Here is a 25,045-nt window from a genome sequence, read left to right as displayed (position 1 = left end):
GAACATATAGAGATCACAGTACAGTTATAGATGGTGACATATAGTGTAGAGACCAGCGCTGCAGAACATATAGAGATCACAGTACAGTTATAGATGGTGACATATAGTGTAGAGACCAGTGCTGCAGAACATATAGAGATCACAGTACAGTTATAGATGGTGACATATAGTGTAGAGACCAGCGCTGCAGAACATATAGAGATCACAGTACAGTTATAGATGGTGACATATAGTGTAGAGACCAGTGCTGCAGAACATATAGAGATCACAGTACAGTTATAGATGGTGACATATAGTGTAGAGACCAGCACTGCAGAACATATAGAGATCACAGTACAGTTATAGATGGTGACATATAGTGTAGAGACCAGTGCTGCAGAACATATAGAGATCACAGTACAGTTATAGATGGTGACATATAGTGTAGAGACCAGTGCTGCAGAACATATAGAGATCACAGTACACTTATAGATGGTGACATATAGTGTAGAGACCAGCACTGCAGAACATATAGAGATCACAGTACAGTTATAGATGGTGACATATAGTGTAGAGATCAGCACTGCAGAACATATAGAGATCACAGTACAGTTATAGATGGTGACATATAGTGTAGAGACCAGTGCTGCAGAACATATAGAGATCACAGTACAGTTATAGATGGTGACATATAGTGTAGAGACCAGTGCTGCAGAACATATAGAGATCACAGTACAGTTATAGATGGTGACATATAGTGTAGAGACCAGCACTGCAGAACATATAGAGATCACAGTACAGTTATATATAGTGACATATAGTGTAGAGACCAGCACTGCAGAACATATAGAGATCACAGTACAGTTATAGATGGTGACATATAGTGTAGAGATTAGCACTGCAGAACATATAGAGGTCACAGTACAGTTATAGATGGTGACATATAGTGTAGAGACCAGCACTGCAGAACATATAGAGATCAAAGTACAGTTATAGATGGTGACATATAGTGTAGAGACCAGCACTGCAGAACATATAGAGATCACAGCACAGTTATATATAGTGACATATAGTGTAGAGACCAGCGCTGCAGAACATATAGAGATCACAGTACAGTTATAGATGGTGCATATAGTGTAGAGACTAGCACTGCAGAACAAATAGAGGTCACAGTACAGTTATAGATGGTGACATATAGTGTAGAGACCAGCACTGCAGAACATATAGAGATCAAAGTACAGTTATAGATGGTGACATATAGTGTAGAGACCAGCACTGCAGAACATATAGAGATCACAGTACAGTTATATATAGTGACATATAGTGTAGAGACCAGCACTGCAGAACATATAGAGATCACAGTACAGTTATAGATGGTGACATATAGTGTAGAGACCAGCACTGCAGAACATATAGAGATCACAGTACAATTATAGATGGTGACATATAGTGTAGAGACCAGCACTGCAGAACATATAGAGATCACAGTACAGTTATAGATGGTGACATATAGTGTAGAGACCAACGCTGCAGAACATATAGAGATCACAGCACAATTATAGATGGTGACATATAGTGTAGAGACCAGCGCTGCAGAACATATAGAGATCACAGTACAGTTATATATAGTGACATATAGTGTAGAGACCAGCACTGCAGAACATATAGAGATCACAGTACAGTTATAGATGGTGACATATAGTGTAGAGACCAGCACTGCAGAACATATAGAGACCATAGTACAGTTATAGATGGTGACATATAGTGTAGAGACCAGCACTGCAGAACATATAGAGATCACAGCACAGTTATATATAGTGGCATATAGTGTAGAGACCAGCGCTGCAGAACATATAGAGATCACAGTACAATTATAGATGGTGACATATAGTGTAGAGACCAGCGCTGCAGAACATATAGAGATTACAGTACAGTTATAGATGGTGACATATAGTGTAGAGACCAGCACTGCAGAACATATAGAGGTCACAGAACAGTTATAGATGGTGACATATAGTGTAGAGACCAGCACTGCAGAACATATAGACATCACAGTACATTTATAGATGGTGACATATAGTGTAGAGACCAGCAATGCAGAATATATAGAGATCACAGCACAGTAATATACAGTGACATATATTGTAGAGACCAGCACTGCAGAACATATAGAGATAACAGCACAGTTATATATAGTGACATATAGTGTAGAGACCAGCACTGCAGAACATATAGACATCACAGTACATTTATAGATGGTGACATATAGTGTAGAGACCAGCAATGCAGAATATATAGAGATCACAGCACAGTAATATACAGTGACATATATTGTAGAGACCAGCACTGCAGAACATATAGAGATAACAGCACAGTTATATATAGTGACATATAGTGTAGAGACCAGCACTGCAGAACATATAGAGATCACAGTACAGTTATAGATGGTGACATATAGTATAGAGACCAGCACTGCAGAACATATAAAGATCACAGCACAGTTATATATAGTGACATATAGTGTAGAGACCAGCACTGCAGAACATATAGAGATCACAGTACATTTATAGATGGTGACATATAGTGTAGAGACCAGCACTGCAGAATATATAGAGATCACAGCACAGTAATATATAGTGACATATATTGTAGAGACCAGCACTGCAGAACATATAGAGATCACAGCACAGTTATATATAGTGACATATAGTGTAGAGACCAGCACTGCAGAACATATAGAGATCACAGTACAGTTATAGATGGTGACATATAGTGTAGAGACCAGCACTGCAGAACATATAGAGATCACAGTACAGGTATAGATGGTGACATATAGTGTAGAGACAAGCGCCGCAGAACATATAGAGATCACAGCACAGTTATATATAGTGACATATAGTGTAGAGACCAGCGCTGCAGAACATATAGAGATCACAGTACAGTTATAGATGGTGACATATAGTGTAGAGACCAGCGCTGAAGAACATATAGAGATCACAGCACAGTTATATATAGTGACATATAGTGTAGAGACCAGCACTGCAGAACATATAGAGATCACAGCACAGTTATATATAGTGACATATAGTGTAGAGACCAGCGCTGCGGAACATATAGAGATAACAGTACAGTTATAGATGGTGACATATAGTGTCGAGACCAGCACTGCAGAACATATAGAGATCACAGTACAGTTATATATAGCGACATATAGTGTAGAGACCAGCGCTGCAGAACATATAGAGATCACAGTACAGTTATAGATGGTGACATATAGTGTAGAGACCAGAACTGCAGAACATATAGAGATCACAGCACAGTTATATATAGTGACATATAGTGTAGAGACCAGCGCTGCAGAACATATAGAGATCACAGTACAGTTATAGATGGTGACATATAGTGTAGAGACCAGCGCTGAAGAACATATAGAGGTCACAGAACAGTTATAGATGGTGACATATAGTGTAGAGACCAGCACTGCAGAACATATAGAGATCACAGTACAGTTATAGATGGTGACATATAGTGTAGAGACCAGCGTTGCAGAACATATAGAGATCACAGCACAGTTATAGATGGTGACAAACAGTGTAGAGACCAGCACTGCAGAACATATAGAGATCAAAGTACAGTTATAGATGGTGACATACAGTGTAGAGACCAGCACTGCAGAACATATAGAGATCACAGTACAGTTATAGATGGTGACATATAGTGTAGAGACCAGCACTGAAGAACATATAGAGATCACAGCACAGTTATATATAGTGACATATAGTGTAGAGACCAGCACTGCAGAACATATAGAGATCACAGTACAGTTATAGATGGTGACATATAGTGTAGAGGCCAGCACTGCAGAACATATAGACATCACAGTACAGTTACTGTATATATAGTGACATATAGTGTAGAGACCAGCACTGCAGAACATATAGAGATCACAGCACAGTTATAGATGGTGACATATAGTGTAGAGACCAGCACTGCAGAACATATAGAGATCACAGCACAGTTACTGTATATATAGTGACATATAGTGTAGAGACCAGCACTGCAGAACATATAGAGATCACAGCACAGTTATAGATGGTGACATATAGTGTAGAGACCAGCACTGCAGAACATATAGAGATCACAGTACAGTTATAGATGGTGACATATAGTGTAGAGACCAGCACTGCAGAACATATAGACATCACAGTACAGTTATAGATGGTGACATATAGTGTAGAGACCAGCACTGCAGAACATATAGAGATCAAAGCACAGGTATAGATGGTGACATATAGTGTAGAGACCAGCACTGCAGAACATATAGAGATCACAGTACATTTATAGATGTGGACATATAGTGTAGAGACCAGCACTGCAGAACATATAGAGATCACAGCACAGTTATAGATGGTGACATATAGTGTAGAGACCAGCACTGCAGAACATATAGAGATCACAGTACAGTTATAGATGGTGACATATAGTGTAGAGACCAGCACTGCAGAACATATAGAGATCACAGTACAGTTATAGATGGTGACATATAGTGTAGAGACCAGCACTGCAGAACATATAGAGATCACAGTACAGTTATAGATGGTGACATATAGTGAAGAGACCAGCACTGCAGAACATATAGACATCACAGTACAGTTATGGATGGTGACATATAGTGTAGAGACCAGCACTGCAGAACATATAGAGATCAAAGCACAGTTATAGATGGTGACATATAGTGTAGAGACCAGCACTGCAGAACATATAGAGATCACAGTACATTTATAGATGGTGACATATAGTGTAGAGACCAGCACTGCAGAACATATAGAGATCAAAGCACAGTTATAGATGGTGACATATAGTGTAGAGACCAGCACTGCAGAACATATAGAGATCACAGTACAGTTATAGATGGTGACATATAGTGTAGAGACCAGCACTGCAGAACATATAGAGATCACAGCACAGTTATATATAGTGACATATAGTGTAGAGACCAGCGCTGCGGAACATATAGAGATCACAGTACAGTTATAGATGGTGACATATAGTGTAGAGACCAGCACTGCAGAACATATAGAGATCACAGTACAGTTATATATAGCGACATATAGTGTAGAGACCAGCGCTGCAGAACATATAGAGATCACAGTACAGTTATAGATGGTGACATATAGTGTAGAGACCAGCACTGCAGAATATATAGAGATCACAGCACAGTAATATATAGTGACATATATTGTAGAGACCAGCACTGCAGAACATATAGAGATCACAGTACAGGTATAGATGGTGACATATAGTGTAGAGACAAGCGCCGCAGAACATATAGAGATCACAGCACAGTTATATATAGTGACATATAGTGTAGAGACCAGCGCTGCAGAACATATAGAGATCACAGTACAGTTATAGATGGTGACATATAGTGTAGAGACCAGCACTGCAGAACATATAGAGATCACAGCACAGTTATATATAGTGACATATAGTGTAGAGACCAGCGCTGCGGAACATATAGAGATCACAGTACAGTTATAGATGGTGACATATAGTGTAGAGACCAGCACTGCAGAACATATAGGGATCACAGTACAGTTATAGATGGTGACATATAGTGTAGAGACCAGCGCTGCAGAACATATAGAGATCACAGCACAGTTATAGATGGTGACATATAGTGTAGAGACCAGCGCTGCAGAACATATAGAGATCACAGTACAGTTATATATAGTGACATATAGTGTAGAGACCAGCACTGCAGAACATATAGAGATCACAGTACAGTTATTGATGGTGACATATAGTGTAGAGACCAGCACTGCAGAACATATAGAGACCATAGTACAGTTATAGATGGTGACATATAGTGTAGAGACCAGCACTGCAGAACATATAGAGATCACAGCACAGTTATATATAGTGACATATAGTGTAGAGACCAGCGCTGCAGAACATATAGAGATCACAGTACAATTATAGATGGTGACATATAGTGTAGAGACCAGCGCTGCAGAACATATAGAGATTACAGTACAGTTATAGATGGTGACATATAGTGTAGAGACCAGCACTGCAGAACATATAGAGGTCACAGAACAGTTATAGATGGTGACATATAGTGTAGAGACCAGCACTGCAGAACATATAGACATCACAGTACATTTATAGATGGTGACATATAGTGTAGAGACCAGCACTGCCGAATATATAGAGATCACATCACAGTAATATATAGTGACATATATTGTAGAGACCAGCACTGCAGAACATATAGAGATCACAGCACAGTTATATATAGTGACATATAGTGTAGAGACAAGCACTGCAGAACATATAGAGATCACAGTACATTTATAGATGGTGACATATAGTATAGAGACCAGCACTGCAGAACATATAAAGATCACAGCACAGTTATATATAGTGACATATAGTGTAGAGACCAGCACTGCAGAACATATAGAGATCACAGTACAGTTATAGATGGTGACATATAGTGTAGAAAACAGCACTGCAGAACATATAGAGATCACAGTACAGTTATAGATGGTGACATATAGTGTAGAGACCAGCACTGCAGAACATATAGACATCACAGTACATTTATAGATGGTGACATATAGTGTAGAGACCAGCACTGCAGAATATATAGAGATCACAGCACAGTAATATATAGTGACATATATTGTAGAGACCAGCACTGCAGAACATATAGAGATCACAGTACAGGTATAGATGGTGACATATAGTGTAGAGACAAGCGCCGCAGAACATATAGAGGTCACAGCACAGTTATATATAGTGACATATAGTGTAGAGACCAGCGCTGCAGAACATATAGAGATCACAGTACAGTTATAGATGGTGACATATAGTGTAGAGACCAGCACTGCAGAACATATAGAGATCACAGCACAGTTATATATAGTGACATATAGTGTAGAGACCAGCGCTGCGGAACATATAGAGATCACAGTACAGTTATAGATGGTGACATATAGTGTCGAGACCAGCACTGCAGAACATATAGAGATCACAGTACAGTTATATATAGCAAGATATAGTGTAGAGACCAGCGCTGCAGAACATATAGAGATCACAGTACAGTTATAGATGGTGACATATAGTGTAGAGACCAGCACTGCAGAACATATAGAGATCACAGCACAGTTATATATAGTGACATATAGTGTAGAGACCAGCGCTGCAGAACATATAGAGATCACAGTACAGTTATAGATGGTGACATATAGTGTAGAGACCAGCGCTGAAGAACATATAGAGGTCACAGAACAGCTATAGATGGTGACATATAGTGTAGAGACCAGCACTGCAGAACATATAGAGATCACAGTACAGTTATAGATGGTGACATATAGTGTAGAGTCCAGCGTTGCAGAACATATAGAGATCACAGCACAGTTATAGATGGTGACATACAGTGTAGAGACCAGCACTGCAGAACATATAGAGATCAAAGTACAGTTATAGATGGTGACATACAGTGTAGAGACCAGCACTGCAGAACATATAGAGATCACAGTACAGTTATAGATGGTGACATATAGTGTAGAGACCAGCACTGCAGAACATATAGAGATCACAGCACAGTTATATATAGTGACATATAGTGTAGAGACCAGCACTGCAGAACATATAGAGCTCACAGTACAGTTATAGATGGTGACATATAGTGTAGAGACCAGCACTGCAGAACATATAGAGATCACAGTACAGTTATAGATGGTGACATATAGTGTAGAGACCAGCACTGCAGAACATATAGACATCACAGTACAGTTACTGTATATATAGTGACATATAGTGTAGAAACCAGCACTGCAGAACATATAGAGATCACAGCACAGTTATAGATGGTGACATATCGTGTAGAGACCAGCACTGCAGAACATATAGAGATCACAGCACAGTTACTGTATATATAGTGACATATAGTGTAGAGACCAGCACTGCAGAACATATAGAGATCACAGCACAGTTATAGATGGTGACATATAGTGTAGAGACCAGCACTGCAGAACATATAGAGATCACAGCACAGTTATAGATGGTGACATATAGTGTAGAGACCAGCACTGCAGAACATATAGAGATCACAGTACAGTTATAGATGGTGACATATAGTGTAGAGACCAGCACTGCAGAACATATAGACATCACAGTACAGTTACTGTATATATAGTGACATATAGTGTAGAGACCAGCACTGCAGAACATATAGAGCTCACAGCACAGTTATAGATGGTGACATATAGTGTAGAGACCAGCACTGCAGAACATATAGAGATCACAGTACAGTTACTGTATATATAGTGACATATAGTGTAGAGACCAGCACTGCAGAACATATAGAGATCACAGAACAGTTATAGATGGTGACATATAGTGTAGAGACCAGCACTGCAGAACATATAGAGATCACAGTACAGTTATAGATGGTGACATATAGTGTAGAGACCAGCACTGCAGAACATATAGACATCACAGTACAGTTATAGATGGTGACATATAGTGTAGAGACCAGCACTGCAGAACATATAGAGATCAGAGCACAGGTATAGATGGTGACATATAGTGTAGAGACCAGCACTGCAGAACATATAGACATCACAGTACAGTTATAGATGGTGACATATAGTGTAGAGACCAGCACTGCAGAACATATAGAGATCACAGCACAGTTATATATAGTGACATATAGTGTAGAGACCAGCGCTGCGGAACATATAGAGATCACAGTACAGTTATAGATGGTGACATATAGTGTAGAGACCAGCACTGCAGAACATATAGAGATCACAGTACAGTTATATATAGCGACATATAGTGTAGAGACCAGCGCTGCGGAACATATAGAGATCACAGTACAGTTATAGATGGTGACATATAGTGTAGAGACCAGCACTGCAGAACATATAGAGATCACAGCACAGTTATATATAGTGACATATAGTGTAGAGACCAGCGCTGCAGAACATATAGAGATCACAGTACAGTTATAGATGGTGACATAAAGTGTAGAGACAAGCGCCGCAGAACATATAGAGATCACAGCACAGTTATATATAGTGACATATAGTGTAGAGACCAGCGCTGCAGAACATATAGAGATCACAGTACAGTTATAGATGGTGACATATAGTGTAGAGACCAGCACTGCAGAACATATAGAGATCACAGCACAGTTATATATAGCGACATATAGTGTACAGACCAGCGCTGCAGAACATATAGAGATCACAGTACAGTTATAGATGGTGACATATAGTGTAGAGACCAGCGCTGAAGAACATATAGAGGTGACAGAACAGTTATAGATGGTGACATATAGTGTAGAGACCAGCACTGCAGAACATATAGAGATCACAGTACAGTTATACATGGTGACATATAGTGTAGAGACCAGCGTTGCAGAACATATAGAGATCACAGCACAGTTATAGATGGTGACATATAGTGTAGAGACCAGCACTGCAGAACATATAGAGATCAAAGTACAGTTATAGATGGTGACATACAGTGTAGAGACCAGCGCTGCAGAACATATAGAGATCACAGTACAGTTATAGATGGTGACATATAGTGTAGAGACCAGCACTGCAGAACATATAGAGATCACAGCACAGTTATATATAGTGACATATAGTGTAGAGACCAGCGCTGCAGAACATATAGAGATCACAGTACAGTTATAGATGGTGACATATAGTGTAGAGACCAGCGCTGAAGAACATATAGAGGTCACAGAACAGCTATAGATGGTGACATATAGTGTAGAGACCAGCACTGCAGAACATATAGAGATGACAGTACAGTTATAGATGGTGACATATAGTGTAGAGTCCAGCGTTGCAGAACATATAGAGATCACAGCACAGTTATAGATGGTGACATACAGTGTAGAGACCAGCACTGCAGAACATATAGAGATCAAAGTACAGTTATAGATGGTGACATACAGTGTAGAGACCAGCACTGCAGAACATATAGAGATCACAGTACAGTTATAGATGGTGACATATAGTGTAGAGACCAGCACTGCAGAACATATAGAGATCACAGCACAGTTATATATAGTGACATATAGTGTAGAGACCAGCACTGCAGAACATATAGAGCTCACAGTACAGTTATAGATGGTGACATATAGTGTAGAGACCAGCACTGCAGAACATATAGAGATCACAGTACAGTTATAGATGGTGACATATAGTGTAGAGACCAGCACTGCAGAACGTATAGACATCACAGTACAGTTACTGTATATATAGTGACATATAGTGTAGAAACCAGCACTGCAGAACATATAGAGATCACAGCACAGTTATAGATGGTGACATATCGTGTAGAGACCAGCACTGCAGAACATATAGAGATCACAGCACAGTTACTGTATATATAGTGACATATAGTGTAGAGACCAGCACTGCAGAACATATAGAGATCACAGCACAGTTATAGATGGTGACATATAGGGTAGAGACCAGCACTGCAGAACATATAGAGATCACAGCACAGTTATAGATGGTGACATATAGTGTAGAGACCAGCACTGCAGAACATATAGAGATCACAGTACAGTTATAGATGGTGACATATAGTGTAGAGACCAGCACTGCAGAACATATAGACATCACAGTACAGTTACTGTATATATAGTGACATATAGTGTAGAGACCAGCACTGCAGAACATATAGAGATCACAGCACAGTTATAGATGGTGACATATAGTGTAGAGACCAGCACTGCAGAACATATAGAGATCACAGTACAGTTACTGTATATATAGTGACATATAGTGTAGAGACCAGCACTGCAGAACATATAGAGATCACAGAACAGTTATAGATGGTGACATATAGTGTAGAGACCAGCACTGCAGAACATATAGAGATCACAGTACAGTTATAGATGGTGACATATAGTGTAGAGACCAGCGCTGCAGAACATATAGAGATCACAGTACAGTTATAGATGGTGACATATAGTGTAGAGACCAGCACTGCAGAACATATAGAGATCACAGCACAGCTATAGATAGTGACATATAGTGTAGAGACCAGCGCTGCGGAACATATAGAGATCACAGTACAGTTATAGATGGTGACATATAGTGTAGAGACCAGCACTGCAGAACATATAGGGATCACAGTACAGTTATAGATGGTGACATATAGTGTAGAGACCAGCGCTGCAGAACATATAGAGATCACAGCACAGTTATAGATGGTGACATATAGTGTAGAGACCAGCGCTGCAGAACATATAGAGATCACAGTACAGTTATATATAGTGACATATAGTGTAGAGACCAGCACTGCAGAACATATAGAGATCACAGTACAGTTATTGATGGTGACATATAGTGTAGAGACCAGCACTGCAGAACATATAGAGACCATAGTACAGTTATAGATGGTGACATATAGTGTAGAGACCAGCACTGCAGAACATATAGAGATCACAGCACAGTTATATATAGTGACATATAGTGTAGAGACCAGCGCTGCAGAACATATAGAGATCACAGTACAATTATAGATGGTGACATATAGTGTAGAGACCAGCGCTGCAGAACATATAGAGATTACAGTACAGTTATAGATGGTGACATATAGTGTAGAGACCAGCACTGCAGAACATATAGAGGTCACAGAACAGTTATAGATGGTGACATATAGTGTAGAGACCAGCACTGCAGAACATATAGACATCACAGTACATTTATAGATGGTGACATATAGTGTAGAGACCAGCACTGCCGAATATATAGAGATCACATCACAGTAATATATAGTGACATATATTGTAGAGACCAGCACTGCAGAACATATAGAGATCACAGCACAGTTATATATAGTGACATATAGTGTAGAGACAAGCACTGCAGAACATATAGAGATCACAGTACATTTATAGATGGTGACATATAGTATAGAGACCAGCACTGCAGAACATATAAAGATCACAGCACAGTTATATATAGTGACATATAGTGTAGAGACCAGCACTGCAGAACATATAGAGATCACAGTACAGTTATAGATGGTGACATATAGTGTAGAAAACAGCACTGCAGAACATATAGAGATCACAGTACAGTTATAGATGGTGACATATAGTGTAGAGACCAGCACTGCAGAACATATAGACATCACAGTACATTTATAGATGGTGACATATAGTGTAGAGACCAGCACTGCAGAATATATAGAGATCACAGCACAGTAATATATAGTGACATATATTGTAGAGACCAGCACTGCAGAACATATAGAGATCACAGTACAGTTATAGATGGTGACATATAGTGTAGAGACAAGCGCCGCAGAACATATAGAGATCACAGCACAGTTATATATAGTGACATATAGTGTAGAGACCAGCGCTGCAGAACATATAGAGATCACAGTACAGTTATAGATGGTGACATATAGTGTAGAGACCAGCACTGCAGAACATATAGAGATCACAGCACAGTTATATATAGTGACATATAGTGTAGAGACCAGCGCTGCGGAACATATAGAGATCACAGTACAGTTATAGATGGTGACATATAGTGTCGAGACCAGCACTGCAGAACATATAGAGATCACAGTACAGTTATATATAGCAAGATATAGTGTAGAGACCAGCGCTGCAGAACATATAGAGATCACAGTACAGTTATAGATGGTGACATATAGTGTAGAGACCAGCACTGCAGAACATATAGAGATCACAGCACAGTTATATATAGTGACATATAGTGTAGAGACCAGCGCTGCAGAACACATAGAGATCACAGTACAGTTATAGATGGTGACATATAGTGTAGAGACCAGCGCTGAAGAACATATAGAGGTCACAGAACAGCTATAGATGTTGACATATAGTGTAGAGACCAGCACTGCAGAACATATAGAGATCACAGTACAGTTATAGATGGTGACATATAGTGTAGAGTCCAGCGTTGCAGAACATATAGAGATCACAGCACAGTTATAGATGGTGACATACAGTGTAGAGACCAGCACTGCAGAACATATAGAGATCAAAGTACAGTTATAGATGGTGACATACAGTGTAGAGACCAGCACTGCAGAACATATAGAGATCACAGTACAGTTATAGATGGTGACATATAGTGTAGAGACCAGCACTGCAGAACATATAGAGATCACAGCACAGTTATATATAGTGATATATAGTGTAGAGACCAGCACTGCAGAACATATAGAGCTCACAGTACAGTTATAGATGGTGACATATAGTGTAGAGACCAGCACTGCAGAACATATAGAGATCACAGTACAGTTATAGATGGTGACATATAGTGTAGAGACCAGCACTGCAGAACATATAGACATCACAGTACAGTTACTGTATATATAGTGACATATAGTGTAGAAACCAGCACTGCAGAACATATAGAGATCACAGCACAGTTATAGATGGTGACATATCGTGTAGAGACCAGCACTGCAGAACATATAGAGATCACAGCACAGTTACTGTATATATAGTGACATATAGTGTAGAGACCAGCACTGCAGAACATATAGAGATCACAGCACAGTTATAGATGGTGACATATAGTGTAGAGACCAGCACTGCAGAACATATAGAGATCACAGCACAGTTATAGATGGTGACATATAGTGTAGAGACCAGCACTGCAGAACATATAGAGATCACAGTACAGTTATAGATGGTGACATATAGTGTAGAGACCAGCACTGCAGAACATATAGACATCACAGTACAGTTACTGTATATATAGTGACATATAGTGTAGAGACCAGCACTGCAGAACATATAGAGATCACAGCACAGTTATAGATGGTGACATATAGTGTAGAGACCAGCACTGCAGAACATATAGAGATCACAGTACAGTTACTGTATATATAGTGACATATAGTGTAGAGACCAGCACTGCAGAACATATAGAGATCACAGAACAGTTATAGATGGTGACATATAGTGTAGAGACCAGCACTGCAGAACATATAGAGATCACAGTACAGTTATAGATGGTGACATATAGTGTAGAGACCAGCACTGCAGAACATATAGACATCACAGTACAGTTATAGATGGTGACATATAGTGTAGAGACCAGCACTGCAGAACATATAGAGATCAAAGCACAGGTATAGATGGTGACATATAGTGTAGAGACCAGCACTGCAGAACATATAGACATCACAGTACAGTTATAGATGGTGACATATAGTGTAGAGACCAGCACTGCAGAACATATAGAGATCACAGCACAGTTATATATAGTGACATATAGTGTAGAGACCAGCGCTGCGGAACATATAGAGATCACAGTACAGTTATAGATGGTGACATATAGTGTAGAGACCAGCACTGCAGAACATATAGAGATCACAGTACAGTTATATATAGCGACATATAGTGTAGAGACCAGCGCTGCGGAACATATAGAGATCACAGTACAGTTATAGATGGTGACATATAGTGTAGAGACCAGCACTGCAGAACATATAGAGATCACAGCACAGTTATATATAGTGACATATAGTGTAGAGACCAGCGCTGCAGAACATATAGAGATCACAGTACAGTTATAGATGGTGACATAAAGTGTAGAGACAAGCGCCGCAGAACATATAGAGATCACAGCACAGTTATATATAGTGACATATAGTGTAGAGACCAGCGCTGCAGAACATATAGAGATCACAGTACAGTTATAGATGGTGACATATAGTGTAGAGACCAGCACTGCAGAACATATAGAGATCACAGCACAGTTATATATAGCGACATATAGTGTACAGACCAGCGCTGCAGAACATATAGAGATCACAGTACAGTTATAGATGGTGACATATAGTGTAGAGACCAGCGCTGAAGAACATATAGAGGTGACAGAACAGTTATAGATGGTGACATATAGTGTAGAGACCAGCACTGCAGAACATATAGAGATCACAGTACAGTTATACATGGTGACATATAGTGTAGAGACCAGCGTTGCAGAACATATAGAGATCACAGCACAGTTATAGATGGTGACATATAGTGTAGAGACCAGCACTGCAGAACATATAGAGATCAAAGTACAGTTATAGATGGTGACATACAGTGTAGAGACCAGCGCTGCAGAACATATAGAGATCACAGTACAGTTATAGATGGTGACATATAGTGTAGAGACCAGCACTGCAGAACATATAGAGATCACAGCACAGTTATATATAGTGACATATAGTGTAGAGACCAGCGCTGCAGAACATATAGAGATCACAGTACAGTTATAGATGGTGACATATAGTGTAGAGACCAGCGCTGAAGAACATATAGAGGTCACAGAACAGCTATAGATGGTGACATATAGTGTAGAGACCAGCACTGCAGAACATATAGAGATCACAGTACAGTTATAGATGGTGACATATAGTGTAGAGTCCAGCGTTGCAGTACATATAGAGATCACAGCACAGTTATAGATGGTGACATACAGTGTAGAGACCAGCACTGCAGAACATATAGAGATCAAAGTACAGTTATAGATGGTGACATACAGTGTAGAGACCAGCACTGCAGAACATATAGAGATCACAGTACAGTTATAGATGGTGACATATAGTGTAGAGACCAGCACTGCAGAACATATAGAGATCACAGCACAGTTATATATAGTGACATATAGTGTAGAGACCAGCACTGCAGAACATATAGAGCTCACAGTACAGTTATAGATGGTGACATATAGTGTAGAGACCAGCACTGCAGAACATATAGAGATCACAGTACAGTTATAGATGGTGACATATAGTGTAGAGACCAGCACTGCAGAACATATAGACATCACAGTACAGTTACTGTATATATAGTGACATATAGTGTAGAAACCAGCACTGCAGAACATATAGAGATCACAGCACAGTTATAGATGGTGACATATCGTGTAGAGACCAGCACTGCAGAACATATAGAGATCACAGCACAGTTACTGTGTATATAGTGACATATAGTGTAGAGACCAGCACTGCAGAACATATAGAGATCACAGCACAGTTATAGATGGTGACATATAGGGTAGAGACCAGCACTGCAGAACATATAGAGATCACAGCACAGTTATAGATGGTGACATATAGTGTAGAGACCAGCACTGCAGAACATATAGAGATCACAGTACAGTTATAGATGGTGACATATAGTGTAGAGACCAGCACTGCAGAACATATAGACATCACAGTACAGTTACTGTATATATAGTGACATATAGTGTAGAGACCAGCACTGCAGAACATATAGAGATCACAGCACAGTTATAGATGGTGACATATAGTGTAGAGACCAGCACTGCAGAACATATAGAGATCACAGTACAGTTACTGTATATATAGTGACATATAGTGTAGAGACCAGCACTGCAGAACATATAGAGATCACAGAACAGTTATAGATGGTGACATATAGTGTAGAGACCAGCACTGCAGAACATATAGAGATCACAGTACAGTTATAGATGGTGACATATAGTGTAGAGACCAGCACTGCAGAACATTTAGACATCACAGTACAGTTATAGATGGTGACATATAGTGTAGAGACCAGCACTGCAGAACATATAGAGATCAAAGCACAGGTATAGATGGTGACATATAGTGTAGAGACCAGCACTGCAGAACATATAGAGATCACAGTACAGTTATAGATGGTGACATATAGTGTAGAGTCCAGCGTTGCAGTACATATAGAGATCACAGCACAGTTATAGATGGTGACATACAGTGTAGAGACCAGCACTGCAGAACATATAGAGATCAAAGTACAGTTATAGATGGTGACATACAGTGTAGAGACCAGCACTGCAGAACATATAGAGATCACAGTACAGTTATAGATGGTGACATATAGTGTAGAGACCAGCACTGCAGAACATATAGAGATCACAGCACAGTTATATATAGTGACATATAGTGTAGAGACCAGCACTGCAGAACATATAGAGCTCACAGTACAGTTATAGATGGTGACATATAGTGTAGAGACCAGCACTGCAGAACATATAGAGATCACAGTACAGTTATAGATGGTGACATATAGTGTAGAGACCAGCACTGCAGAACATATAGACATCACAGTACAGTTACTGTATATATAGTGACATATAGTGTAGAAACCAGCACTGCAGAACATATAGAGATCACAGCACAGTTATAGATGGTGACATATCGTGTAGAGACCAGCACTGCAGAACATATAGAGATCACAGCACAGTTACTGTGTATATAGTGACATATAGTGTAGAGACCAGCACTGCAGAACATATAGAGATCACAGCACAGTTATAGATGGTGACATATAGGGTAGAGACCAGCACTGCAGAACATATAGAGATCACAGCACAGTTATAGATGGTGACATATAGTGTAGAGACCAGCACTGCAGAACATATAGAGATCACAGTACAGTTATAGATGGTGACATATAGTGTAGAGACCAGCACTGCAGAACATATAGACATCACAGTACAGTTACTGTATATATAGTGACATATAGTGTAGAGACCAGCACTGCAGAACATATAGAGATCACAGCACAGTTATAGATGGTGACATATAGTGTAGAGACCAGCACTGCAGAACATATAGAGATCACAGTACAGTTACTGTATATATAGTGACATATAGTGTAGAGACCAGCACTGCAGAACATATAGAGATCACAGAACAGTTATAGATGGTGACATATAGTGTAGAGACCAGCACTGCAGAACATATAGAGATCACAGTACAGTTATAGATGGTGACATATAGTGTAGAGACCAGCACTGCAGAACATTTAGACATCACAGTACAGTTATAGATGGTGACATATAGTGTAGAGACCAGCACTGCAGAACATATAGAGATCAAAGCACAGGTATAGATGGTGACATATAGTGTAGAGACCAGCACTGCAGAACATATAGACATCACAGTACAGTTATAGATGGTGACATATAGTGTAGAGACCAGCACTGCAGAACATATAGAGATCACAGCACAGTTATATATAGTGACATATAGTGTAGAGACCAGCGCTGCGGAACATATAGAGATCACAGTACAGTTATAGATGTGACATATAGTGTAGAGACCAGCACTGCAGAACATATAGAGATCACAGTACAGTTATATATAGCGACATATAGTGTAGAGACCAGCGCTGCGGAACATATAGAGATCACAGTACAGTTATAGATGGTGACATATAGTGTAGAGACCAGCACTGCAGAACATATAGAGATCACAGCACAGTTATATATAGTGACATATAGTGTAGAGACCAGCGCTGCAGAACATATAGAGATCACAGTACAGTTATAGATGGTGACATAAAGTGTAGAGACAAGCGCCGCAGAACATATAGAGATCACAGCACAGTTATATATAGTGACATATAGTGTAGAGACCAGCGCTGCAGAACATATAGAGATCACAGTACAGTTATAGATGGTGACATATAGTGTAGAGACCAGCACTGCAGAACATATAGAGATCACAGCACAGTTATATATAGCGACATATAGTGTAGAGACCAGCGCTGCAGAACATATAGAGATCACAGTACAGTTATAGATGGTGACATATAGTGTAGAGACCAGCGCTGAAGAACATATAGAGGTGACAGAACAGTTATAGATGGTGACATATAGTGTAGAGACCAGCACTGCAGAACATATAGAGATCACAGTACAGTTATAGATGGTGACATATAGTGTAGAGACCAGCGTTGCAGAACATATAGAGATCACAGCACAGTTATAGATGGTGACATATAGTGTAGAGACCAGCACTGCAGAACATATAGAGATCAAAGTACAGTTATAGATGGTGACATACAGTGTAGAGACCAGCACTGCAGAACATATAGAGATCACAGTACAGTTATAGATGGTGACATATAGTGTAGAGACCAGCACTGCAGAACATATAGAGATCACAGTACAGTTATAGATGGTGACATATAGTGTAGAGACCAGCGCTGCAGAACATATAGAGATCACAGCACAGTTATAGATGGTGACATATAGTGTAGAGACCAGCGCTGCAGAACATATAGAGATCACAGTACAGTTATATATAGTGACATATAGTGTAGAGACCAGCACTGCAGAACATATAGAGATCACAGTACAGTTATAGATGGTGACATATAGTGTAGAGACCAGCACTGCAGAACATATAGAGACCATAGTACAGTTATAGATGGTGACATATAGTGTAGAGACCAGTGTTGCAGAACATATAGAGATCACAGCACAGTTATAGATGGTGACATATAGTGTAGAGACCAGCACTGCAGAACATATAGAGATCAAAGTACAGTTATAGATGGTGACATACAGTGTAGAGACCAGCACTGCAGAACATATAGAGATCACAGTACAGTTATAGATGGTGACATATAGTGTAGAGACCAGCACTGCAGAACATATAGAGATCACAGTACAGTTATAGATGGTGACATATAGTGTAGAGACCAGCGCTGCAGAACATATAGAGATCACAGCACAGTTATAGATGGTGACATATAGTGTAGAAACCAGCGCTGCAGAACATATAGAGATCACAGTACAGTTATATATAGTGACATATAGTGTAGAGACCAGCACTGCAGAACATATAGAGATCACAGTACAGTTATAGATGGTGACATATAGTGTAGAGACCAGCACTGCAGAACATATAGAAACCATAGTACAGTTATAGATGGTGACATATAGTGTAGAGACCAGCACTGCAGAACATATAGAGATCACAGCACAGTTATATATAGTGACATATAGTGTAGAGACCAGCGCTGCAGAACATATAGAGATCACAGTACAATTATAGATGGTGACATATAGTGTAGAGACCAGCGCTGCAGAACATATAGAGATTACAGTACAGTTATAGATGGTGACATATAGTGTAGAGACCAGCACTGCAGAACATATAGAGGTCACAGAACAGTTATAGATGGTGACATATAGTGTAGAGACCAGCACTGCAGAACATATAGACATCACAGTACATTTATAGATGGTGACATATAGTGTAGAGACCAGCACTGCAGAATATATAGAGATCACAGCACAGTAATATATAGTGACATATATTGTAGAGACCAGCACTGCAGAACATATAGAGATCACAGCACAGTTATATATAGTGACATATAGTGTAGAGACCAGCACTGCAGAACATATAGAGATCACAGTACAGTTATAGATGGTGACATATAGTATAGAGACCAGCACTGCAGAACATATAAAGATCACAGCACAGTTATACATAGTGACATATAGTGTAGAGACCAGCACTGCAGAACATATAGAGATCACAGTACAGTTATAGATGGTGACATATAGTGTAGAGACCAGCACTGCAGAACATATAGACATCACAGTACAGTTATAGATGGTGACATATAGTGTAGAGACCAGCACTGCAGAACATATAGACATCACAGTACATTTATAGATGGTGACATATAGTGTAGAGACCAGCACTGCAGAATATATAGAGATCACAGCACAGTAATATATAGTGACATATATTGTAGAGACCAGCACTGCAGAACATATAGAGATCACAGTACAGGTATAGATGGTGACATATAGTGTAGAGACAAGCGCCGCAGAACATATAGAGATCACAGCACAGTTATATATAGTGACATATAGTGTAGAGACCAGCGCTGAAGAACATATAGAGGTCACAGAACAGTTATAGATGGTGACATATAGTGTAGAGACCAGCACTGCAGAACATATAGAGATCACAGTACAGTTATAGATGGTGACATATAGTGTAGAGACCAGCACTGCAGAACATATAGAGATCACAGCACAGTTATAGATGGTGACATACAGTGTAGAGACCAGCACTGCAGAACATATAGAGATCAAAGTACAGTTATAGATGGTGACATACAGTGTAGAGACCAGCACTGCAGAACATATAGAGATCACAGTACAGTTATAGATGGTGACATAAAGTGTAGAGACCAGCACTGCAGAACATATAGAGATCACAGCACAGTTATATATAGTGACATATAGTGTAGAGACCAGGACTGCAGAACATATAGAGATCACAGTACAGTTATAGATGGTGACATATAGTGTAGAGACCAGCACTGCAGAACATATAGAGATCACAGTACAGTTATAGATGGTGACATATAGTGTAGAGACCAGCACTGCAGAACATATAGACATCACAGTACAGTTACTGTATATATAGTGACATATAGTGTAGAGACCAGCACTGCAGAACATATAGAGATCACAGCACAGTTATAGATGGTGACATATAGTGTAGAGACCAGCACTGCAGAACATATAGAGATCACAGCACAGTTATAGATGGTGACATATAGTGTAGAGACCAGCACTGCAGAACATATAGAGATCACAGTACAGTTATAGATGGTGACATATAGTGTAGAGACCAGCACTGCAGAACATATAGACATCACAGTACAGTTACTGTATATATAGTGACATATAGTGTAGAGACCAGCACTGCAGAACATATAGAGATCACAGTACAGTTATAGATGGTGACATATAGTGAAGAAACCAGCACTGCAGAACATATAGACATCACAGTACAGTTATGGATGGTGACATATAGTGTAGAGACCAGCACTGCAGAACATATAGAGATCAAAGCACAGTTATAGATGGTGACATATAGTGTAGAGACCAGCACTGCAGAACATATAGAGATCAGAGTACATTTATAGATGGTGACATATAGTGTAGAGACCAGCACTGCAGAACATATAGAGATCAAAGCACAGTTATAGATGGTGACATATAGTGTAGAGACCAGCACTGCAGAACATATAGAGATCACAGTACAGTTATAGATGGTGACATATAGTGTAGAGACCAGCACTGCAGAACATATAGACATCACAGTACAGTTATAGATGGTGACATATAGTGTAGAGAACAGCACTGCAGAACATATAGAGATCACAGCACAGTTATATATAGTGACATATAGTGTAGAGACCAGCGCTGCGGAACATATAGAGATCATAGTACAGTTATAGATGGTGACATATAGTGTAGAGACCAACACTGCAGAACATATAGAGATCACAGTACAGTTATATATAGCGACATATAGTGTAGAGACCAGCGCTGCAGAACATATAGAGATCACAGTACAGTTATAGATGGTGACATATAGTGTAGAGACCAGCACTGCAGAACATATAGAGATCACAGCACAGTTATATATAGTGACATATAGTGTAGAGACCAGCGCTGCAGAACATATAGAGATCACAGTACAGTTATAGATGGTGACATAAAGTGTAGAGACAAGCGCCGCAGAACATACAGAGATCACAGCACAGTTATATATAGTGACATATAGTGTAGAGACCAGCGCTGCAGAACATATAGAGATCACAGTACAGTTATAGATGGTGACATATAGTGTAGAGACCAGCACTGCAGAACATATAGAGATCACAGCACAGTTATATATAGCGACATATAGTGTAGAGACCAGCGCTGCAGAACATATAGAGATCACAGTACAGTTATAGATGGTGACATATAGTGTAGAGACCAGCGCTGAAGAACATATAGAGGTCACAGAACAGTTATAGATGGTGACATATAGTGTAGAGACCAGCACTGCAGAACATATAGAGATCACAGTACAGTTATAGATGGTGACATATAGTGTAGAGACCAGCGTTGCAGAACATATAGAGATCACAGCACAGTTATAGATGGTGACATATAGTGTAGAGACCAGCACTGCAGAACATATAGAGATCAAAGTACAGTTATAGATGGTGACATACAGTGTAGAGACCAGCACTGCAGAACATATAGAGATCACAGTACAGTTATAGATGGTGACATATAGTGTAGAGACCAGCACTGCAGAACATATAGAGATCACAGTACAGTTATAGATGGTGACATATAGTGTAGAGACCACCGCTGCAGAACATATAGAGATCACAGCACAGTTATAGATGGTGACATATAGTGTAGAGACCAGCGCTGCAGAACATATAGAGATCACAGTACAGTTATATATAGTGACATATAGTGTAGAGACCAGCACTGCAGAACATATAGAGATCACAGTACAGTTATAGATGGTGACATATAGTGTAGAGACCAGCACTGCAGAACATATAGAGACCATAGTACAGTTATAGATGGTGACATATAGTGTAGAGACCAGCGTTGCAGAACATATAGAGATCACAGCACAGTTATAGATGGTGACATATAGTGTAGAGACCAGCACTGCAGAACATATAGAGATCAAAGTACAGTTATAGATGGTGACATACAGTGTAGAGAGCAGCACTGCAGAACATATAGAGATCACAGTACAGTTATAGATGGTGACATATAGTGTAGAGACCAGCACTGCAGAACATATAGAGATCACAGTACAGTTATAGATGGTGACATATAGTGTAGAGACCAGCGCTGCAGAACATATAGAGATCACAGCACAGTTATAGATGGTGACATATAGTGTAGAGACCAGCGCTGCAGAACATATAGAGATCACAGTACAGTTATATATAGTGACATATAGTGTAGAGACCAGCACTGCAGAACATATAGAGATCACAGTACAGTTATTGATGGTGACATATAGTGTAGAGACCAGCACTGCAGAACATATAGAGACCATAGTACAGTTATAGATGGTGACATATAGTGTAGAGACCAGCACTGCAGAACATATAGAGATCACAGCACAGTTATATATAGTGACATATAGTGTAGAGACCAGCGCTGCAGAACATATAGAGATCACAGTACAATTATAGATGGTGACATATAGTGTAGAGACCAGCGCTGCAGAATATATAGAGATTACAGTACAGTTATAGATGGTGACATATAGTGTAGAGACCAGCACTGCAGAACATATAGAGGTCACAGAACAGTTATAGATGGTGACATATAGTGTAGAGACCAGCACTGCAGAACATATAGAGGTCACAGAACAGTTATAGATGGTGACATATAGTGTAGAGACCAGCACTGCAGAACATATAGACATCACAGTACATTTATAGATGGTGACATATAGTGTAGAGACCAGCACTGCAGAATATATAGAGATCACAGCACAGTAATATATAGTGACATATATTGTAGAGACCAGCACTGCAGAACATATAGAGATCACAGCACAGTTATATATAGTGACATATAGTGTAGAGACCAGCACTGCAGAACATATAGAGATCACAGTACAGTTATAGATGGTGACATATAGTATAGAGACCAGCACTGCAGAACATATAAAGATCACAGCACAGTTATATATAGTGACATATAGTGTAGAGACCAGCACTGCAGAACATATAGAGATCACAGTACAGTTATAGATGGTGACATATAGTGTAGAAACCAGCACTGCAGAACATATAGAGATCACAGTACAGTTATAGATGGTGACATATAGTGTAGAGACCAGCACTGCAGAACATATAGACATCACAGTACATTTATAGATGGTGACATATAGTGTAGAGACCAGCACTGCAGAATATATAGAGATCACAGCACAGTAATATATAGTGACATATAGTGTAGAGACCAGCACTGCAGAACATATAGAGATCACAGTACAGTTATATATAGTGACATATAGTGTAGAGACCAGCGCTGCAGAACATATAGAGATCACAGTACAGTTATTGATGGTGACATATAGTGTAGAGACCAGCACTGCAGAACATATAGAGACCATAGTACAGTTATAGATGGTGACATATAGTGTAGAGACCAGCACTGCAGAATATATAGAGATCACAGCACAGTAATATATAGTGACATATAGTGTAGAGACCAGCACTGCAGAACATATAGAGATCACAGTACAGGTATAGATGGTGACATATAGTGTAGAGACAAGCGCCGCAGAACATATAGAGATCACAGCACAGTTATATATAGTGACATATAGTGTAGAGACCAGCGCTGCAGAACATATAGAGATCACAGTACAGTTATAGATGGTGACATAT

This window comes from Phyllobates terribilis, unplaced genomic scaffold, assembly GCF_046119375.1.
Source record: "Phyllobates terribilis strain yellow unplaced genomic scaffold, ASM4611937v1 Scaffold_3__8_contigs__length_932513732, whole genome shotgun sequence".
NCBI lineage: Eukaryota > Metazoa > Chordata > Amphibia > Anura > Dendrobatidae > Phyllobates > Phyllobates terribilis.
This window is presented reverse-complemented; position numbering follows the sequence as displayed.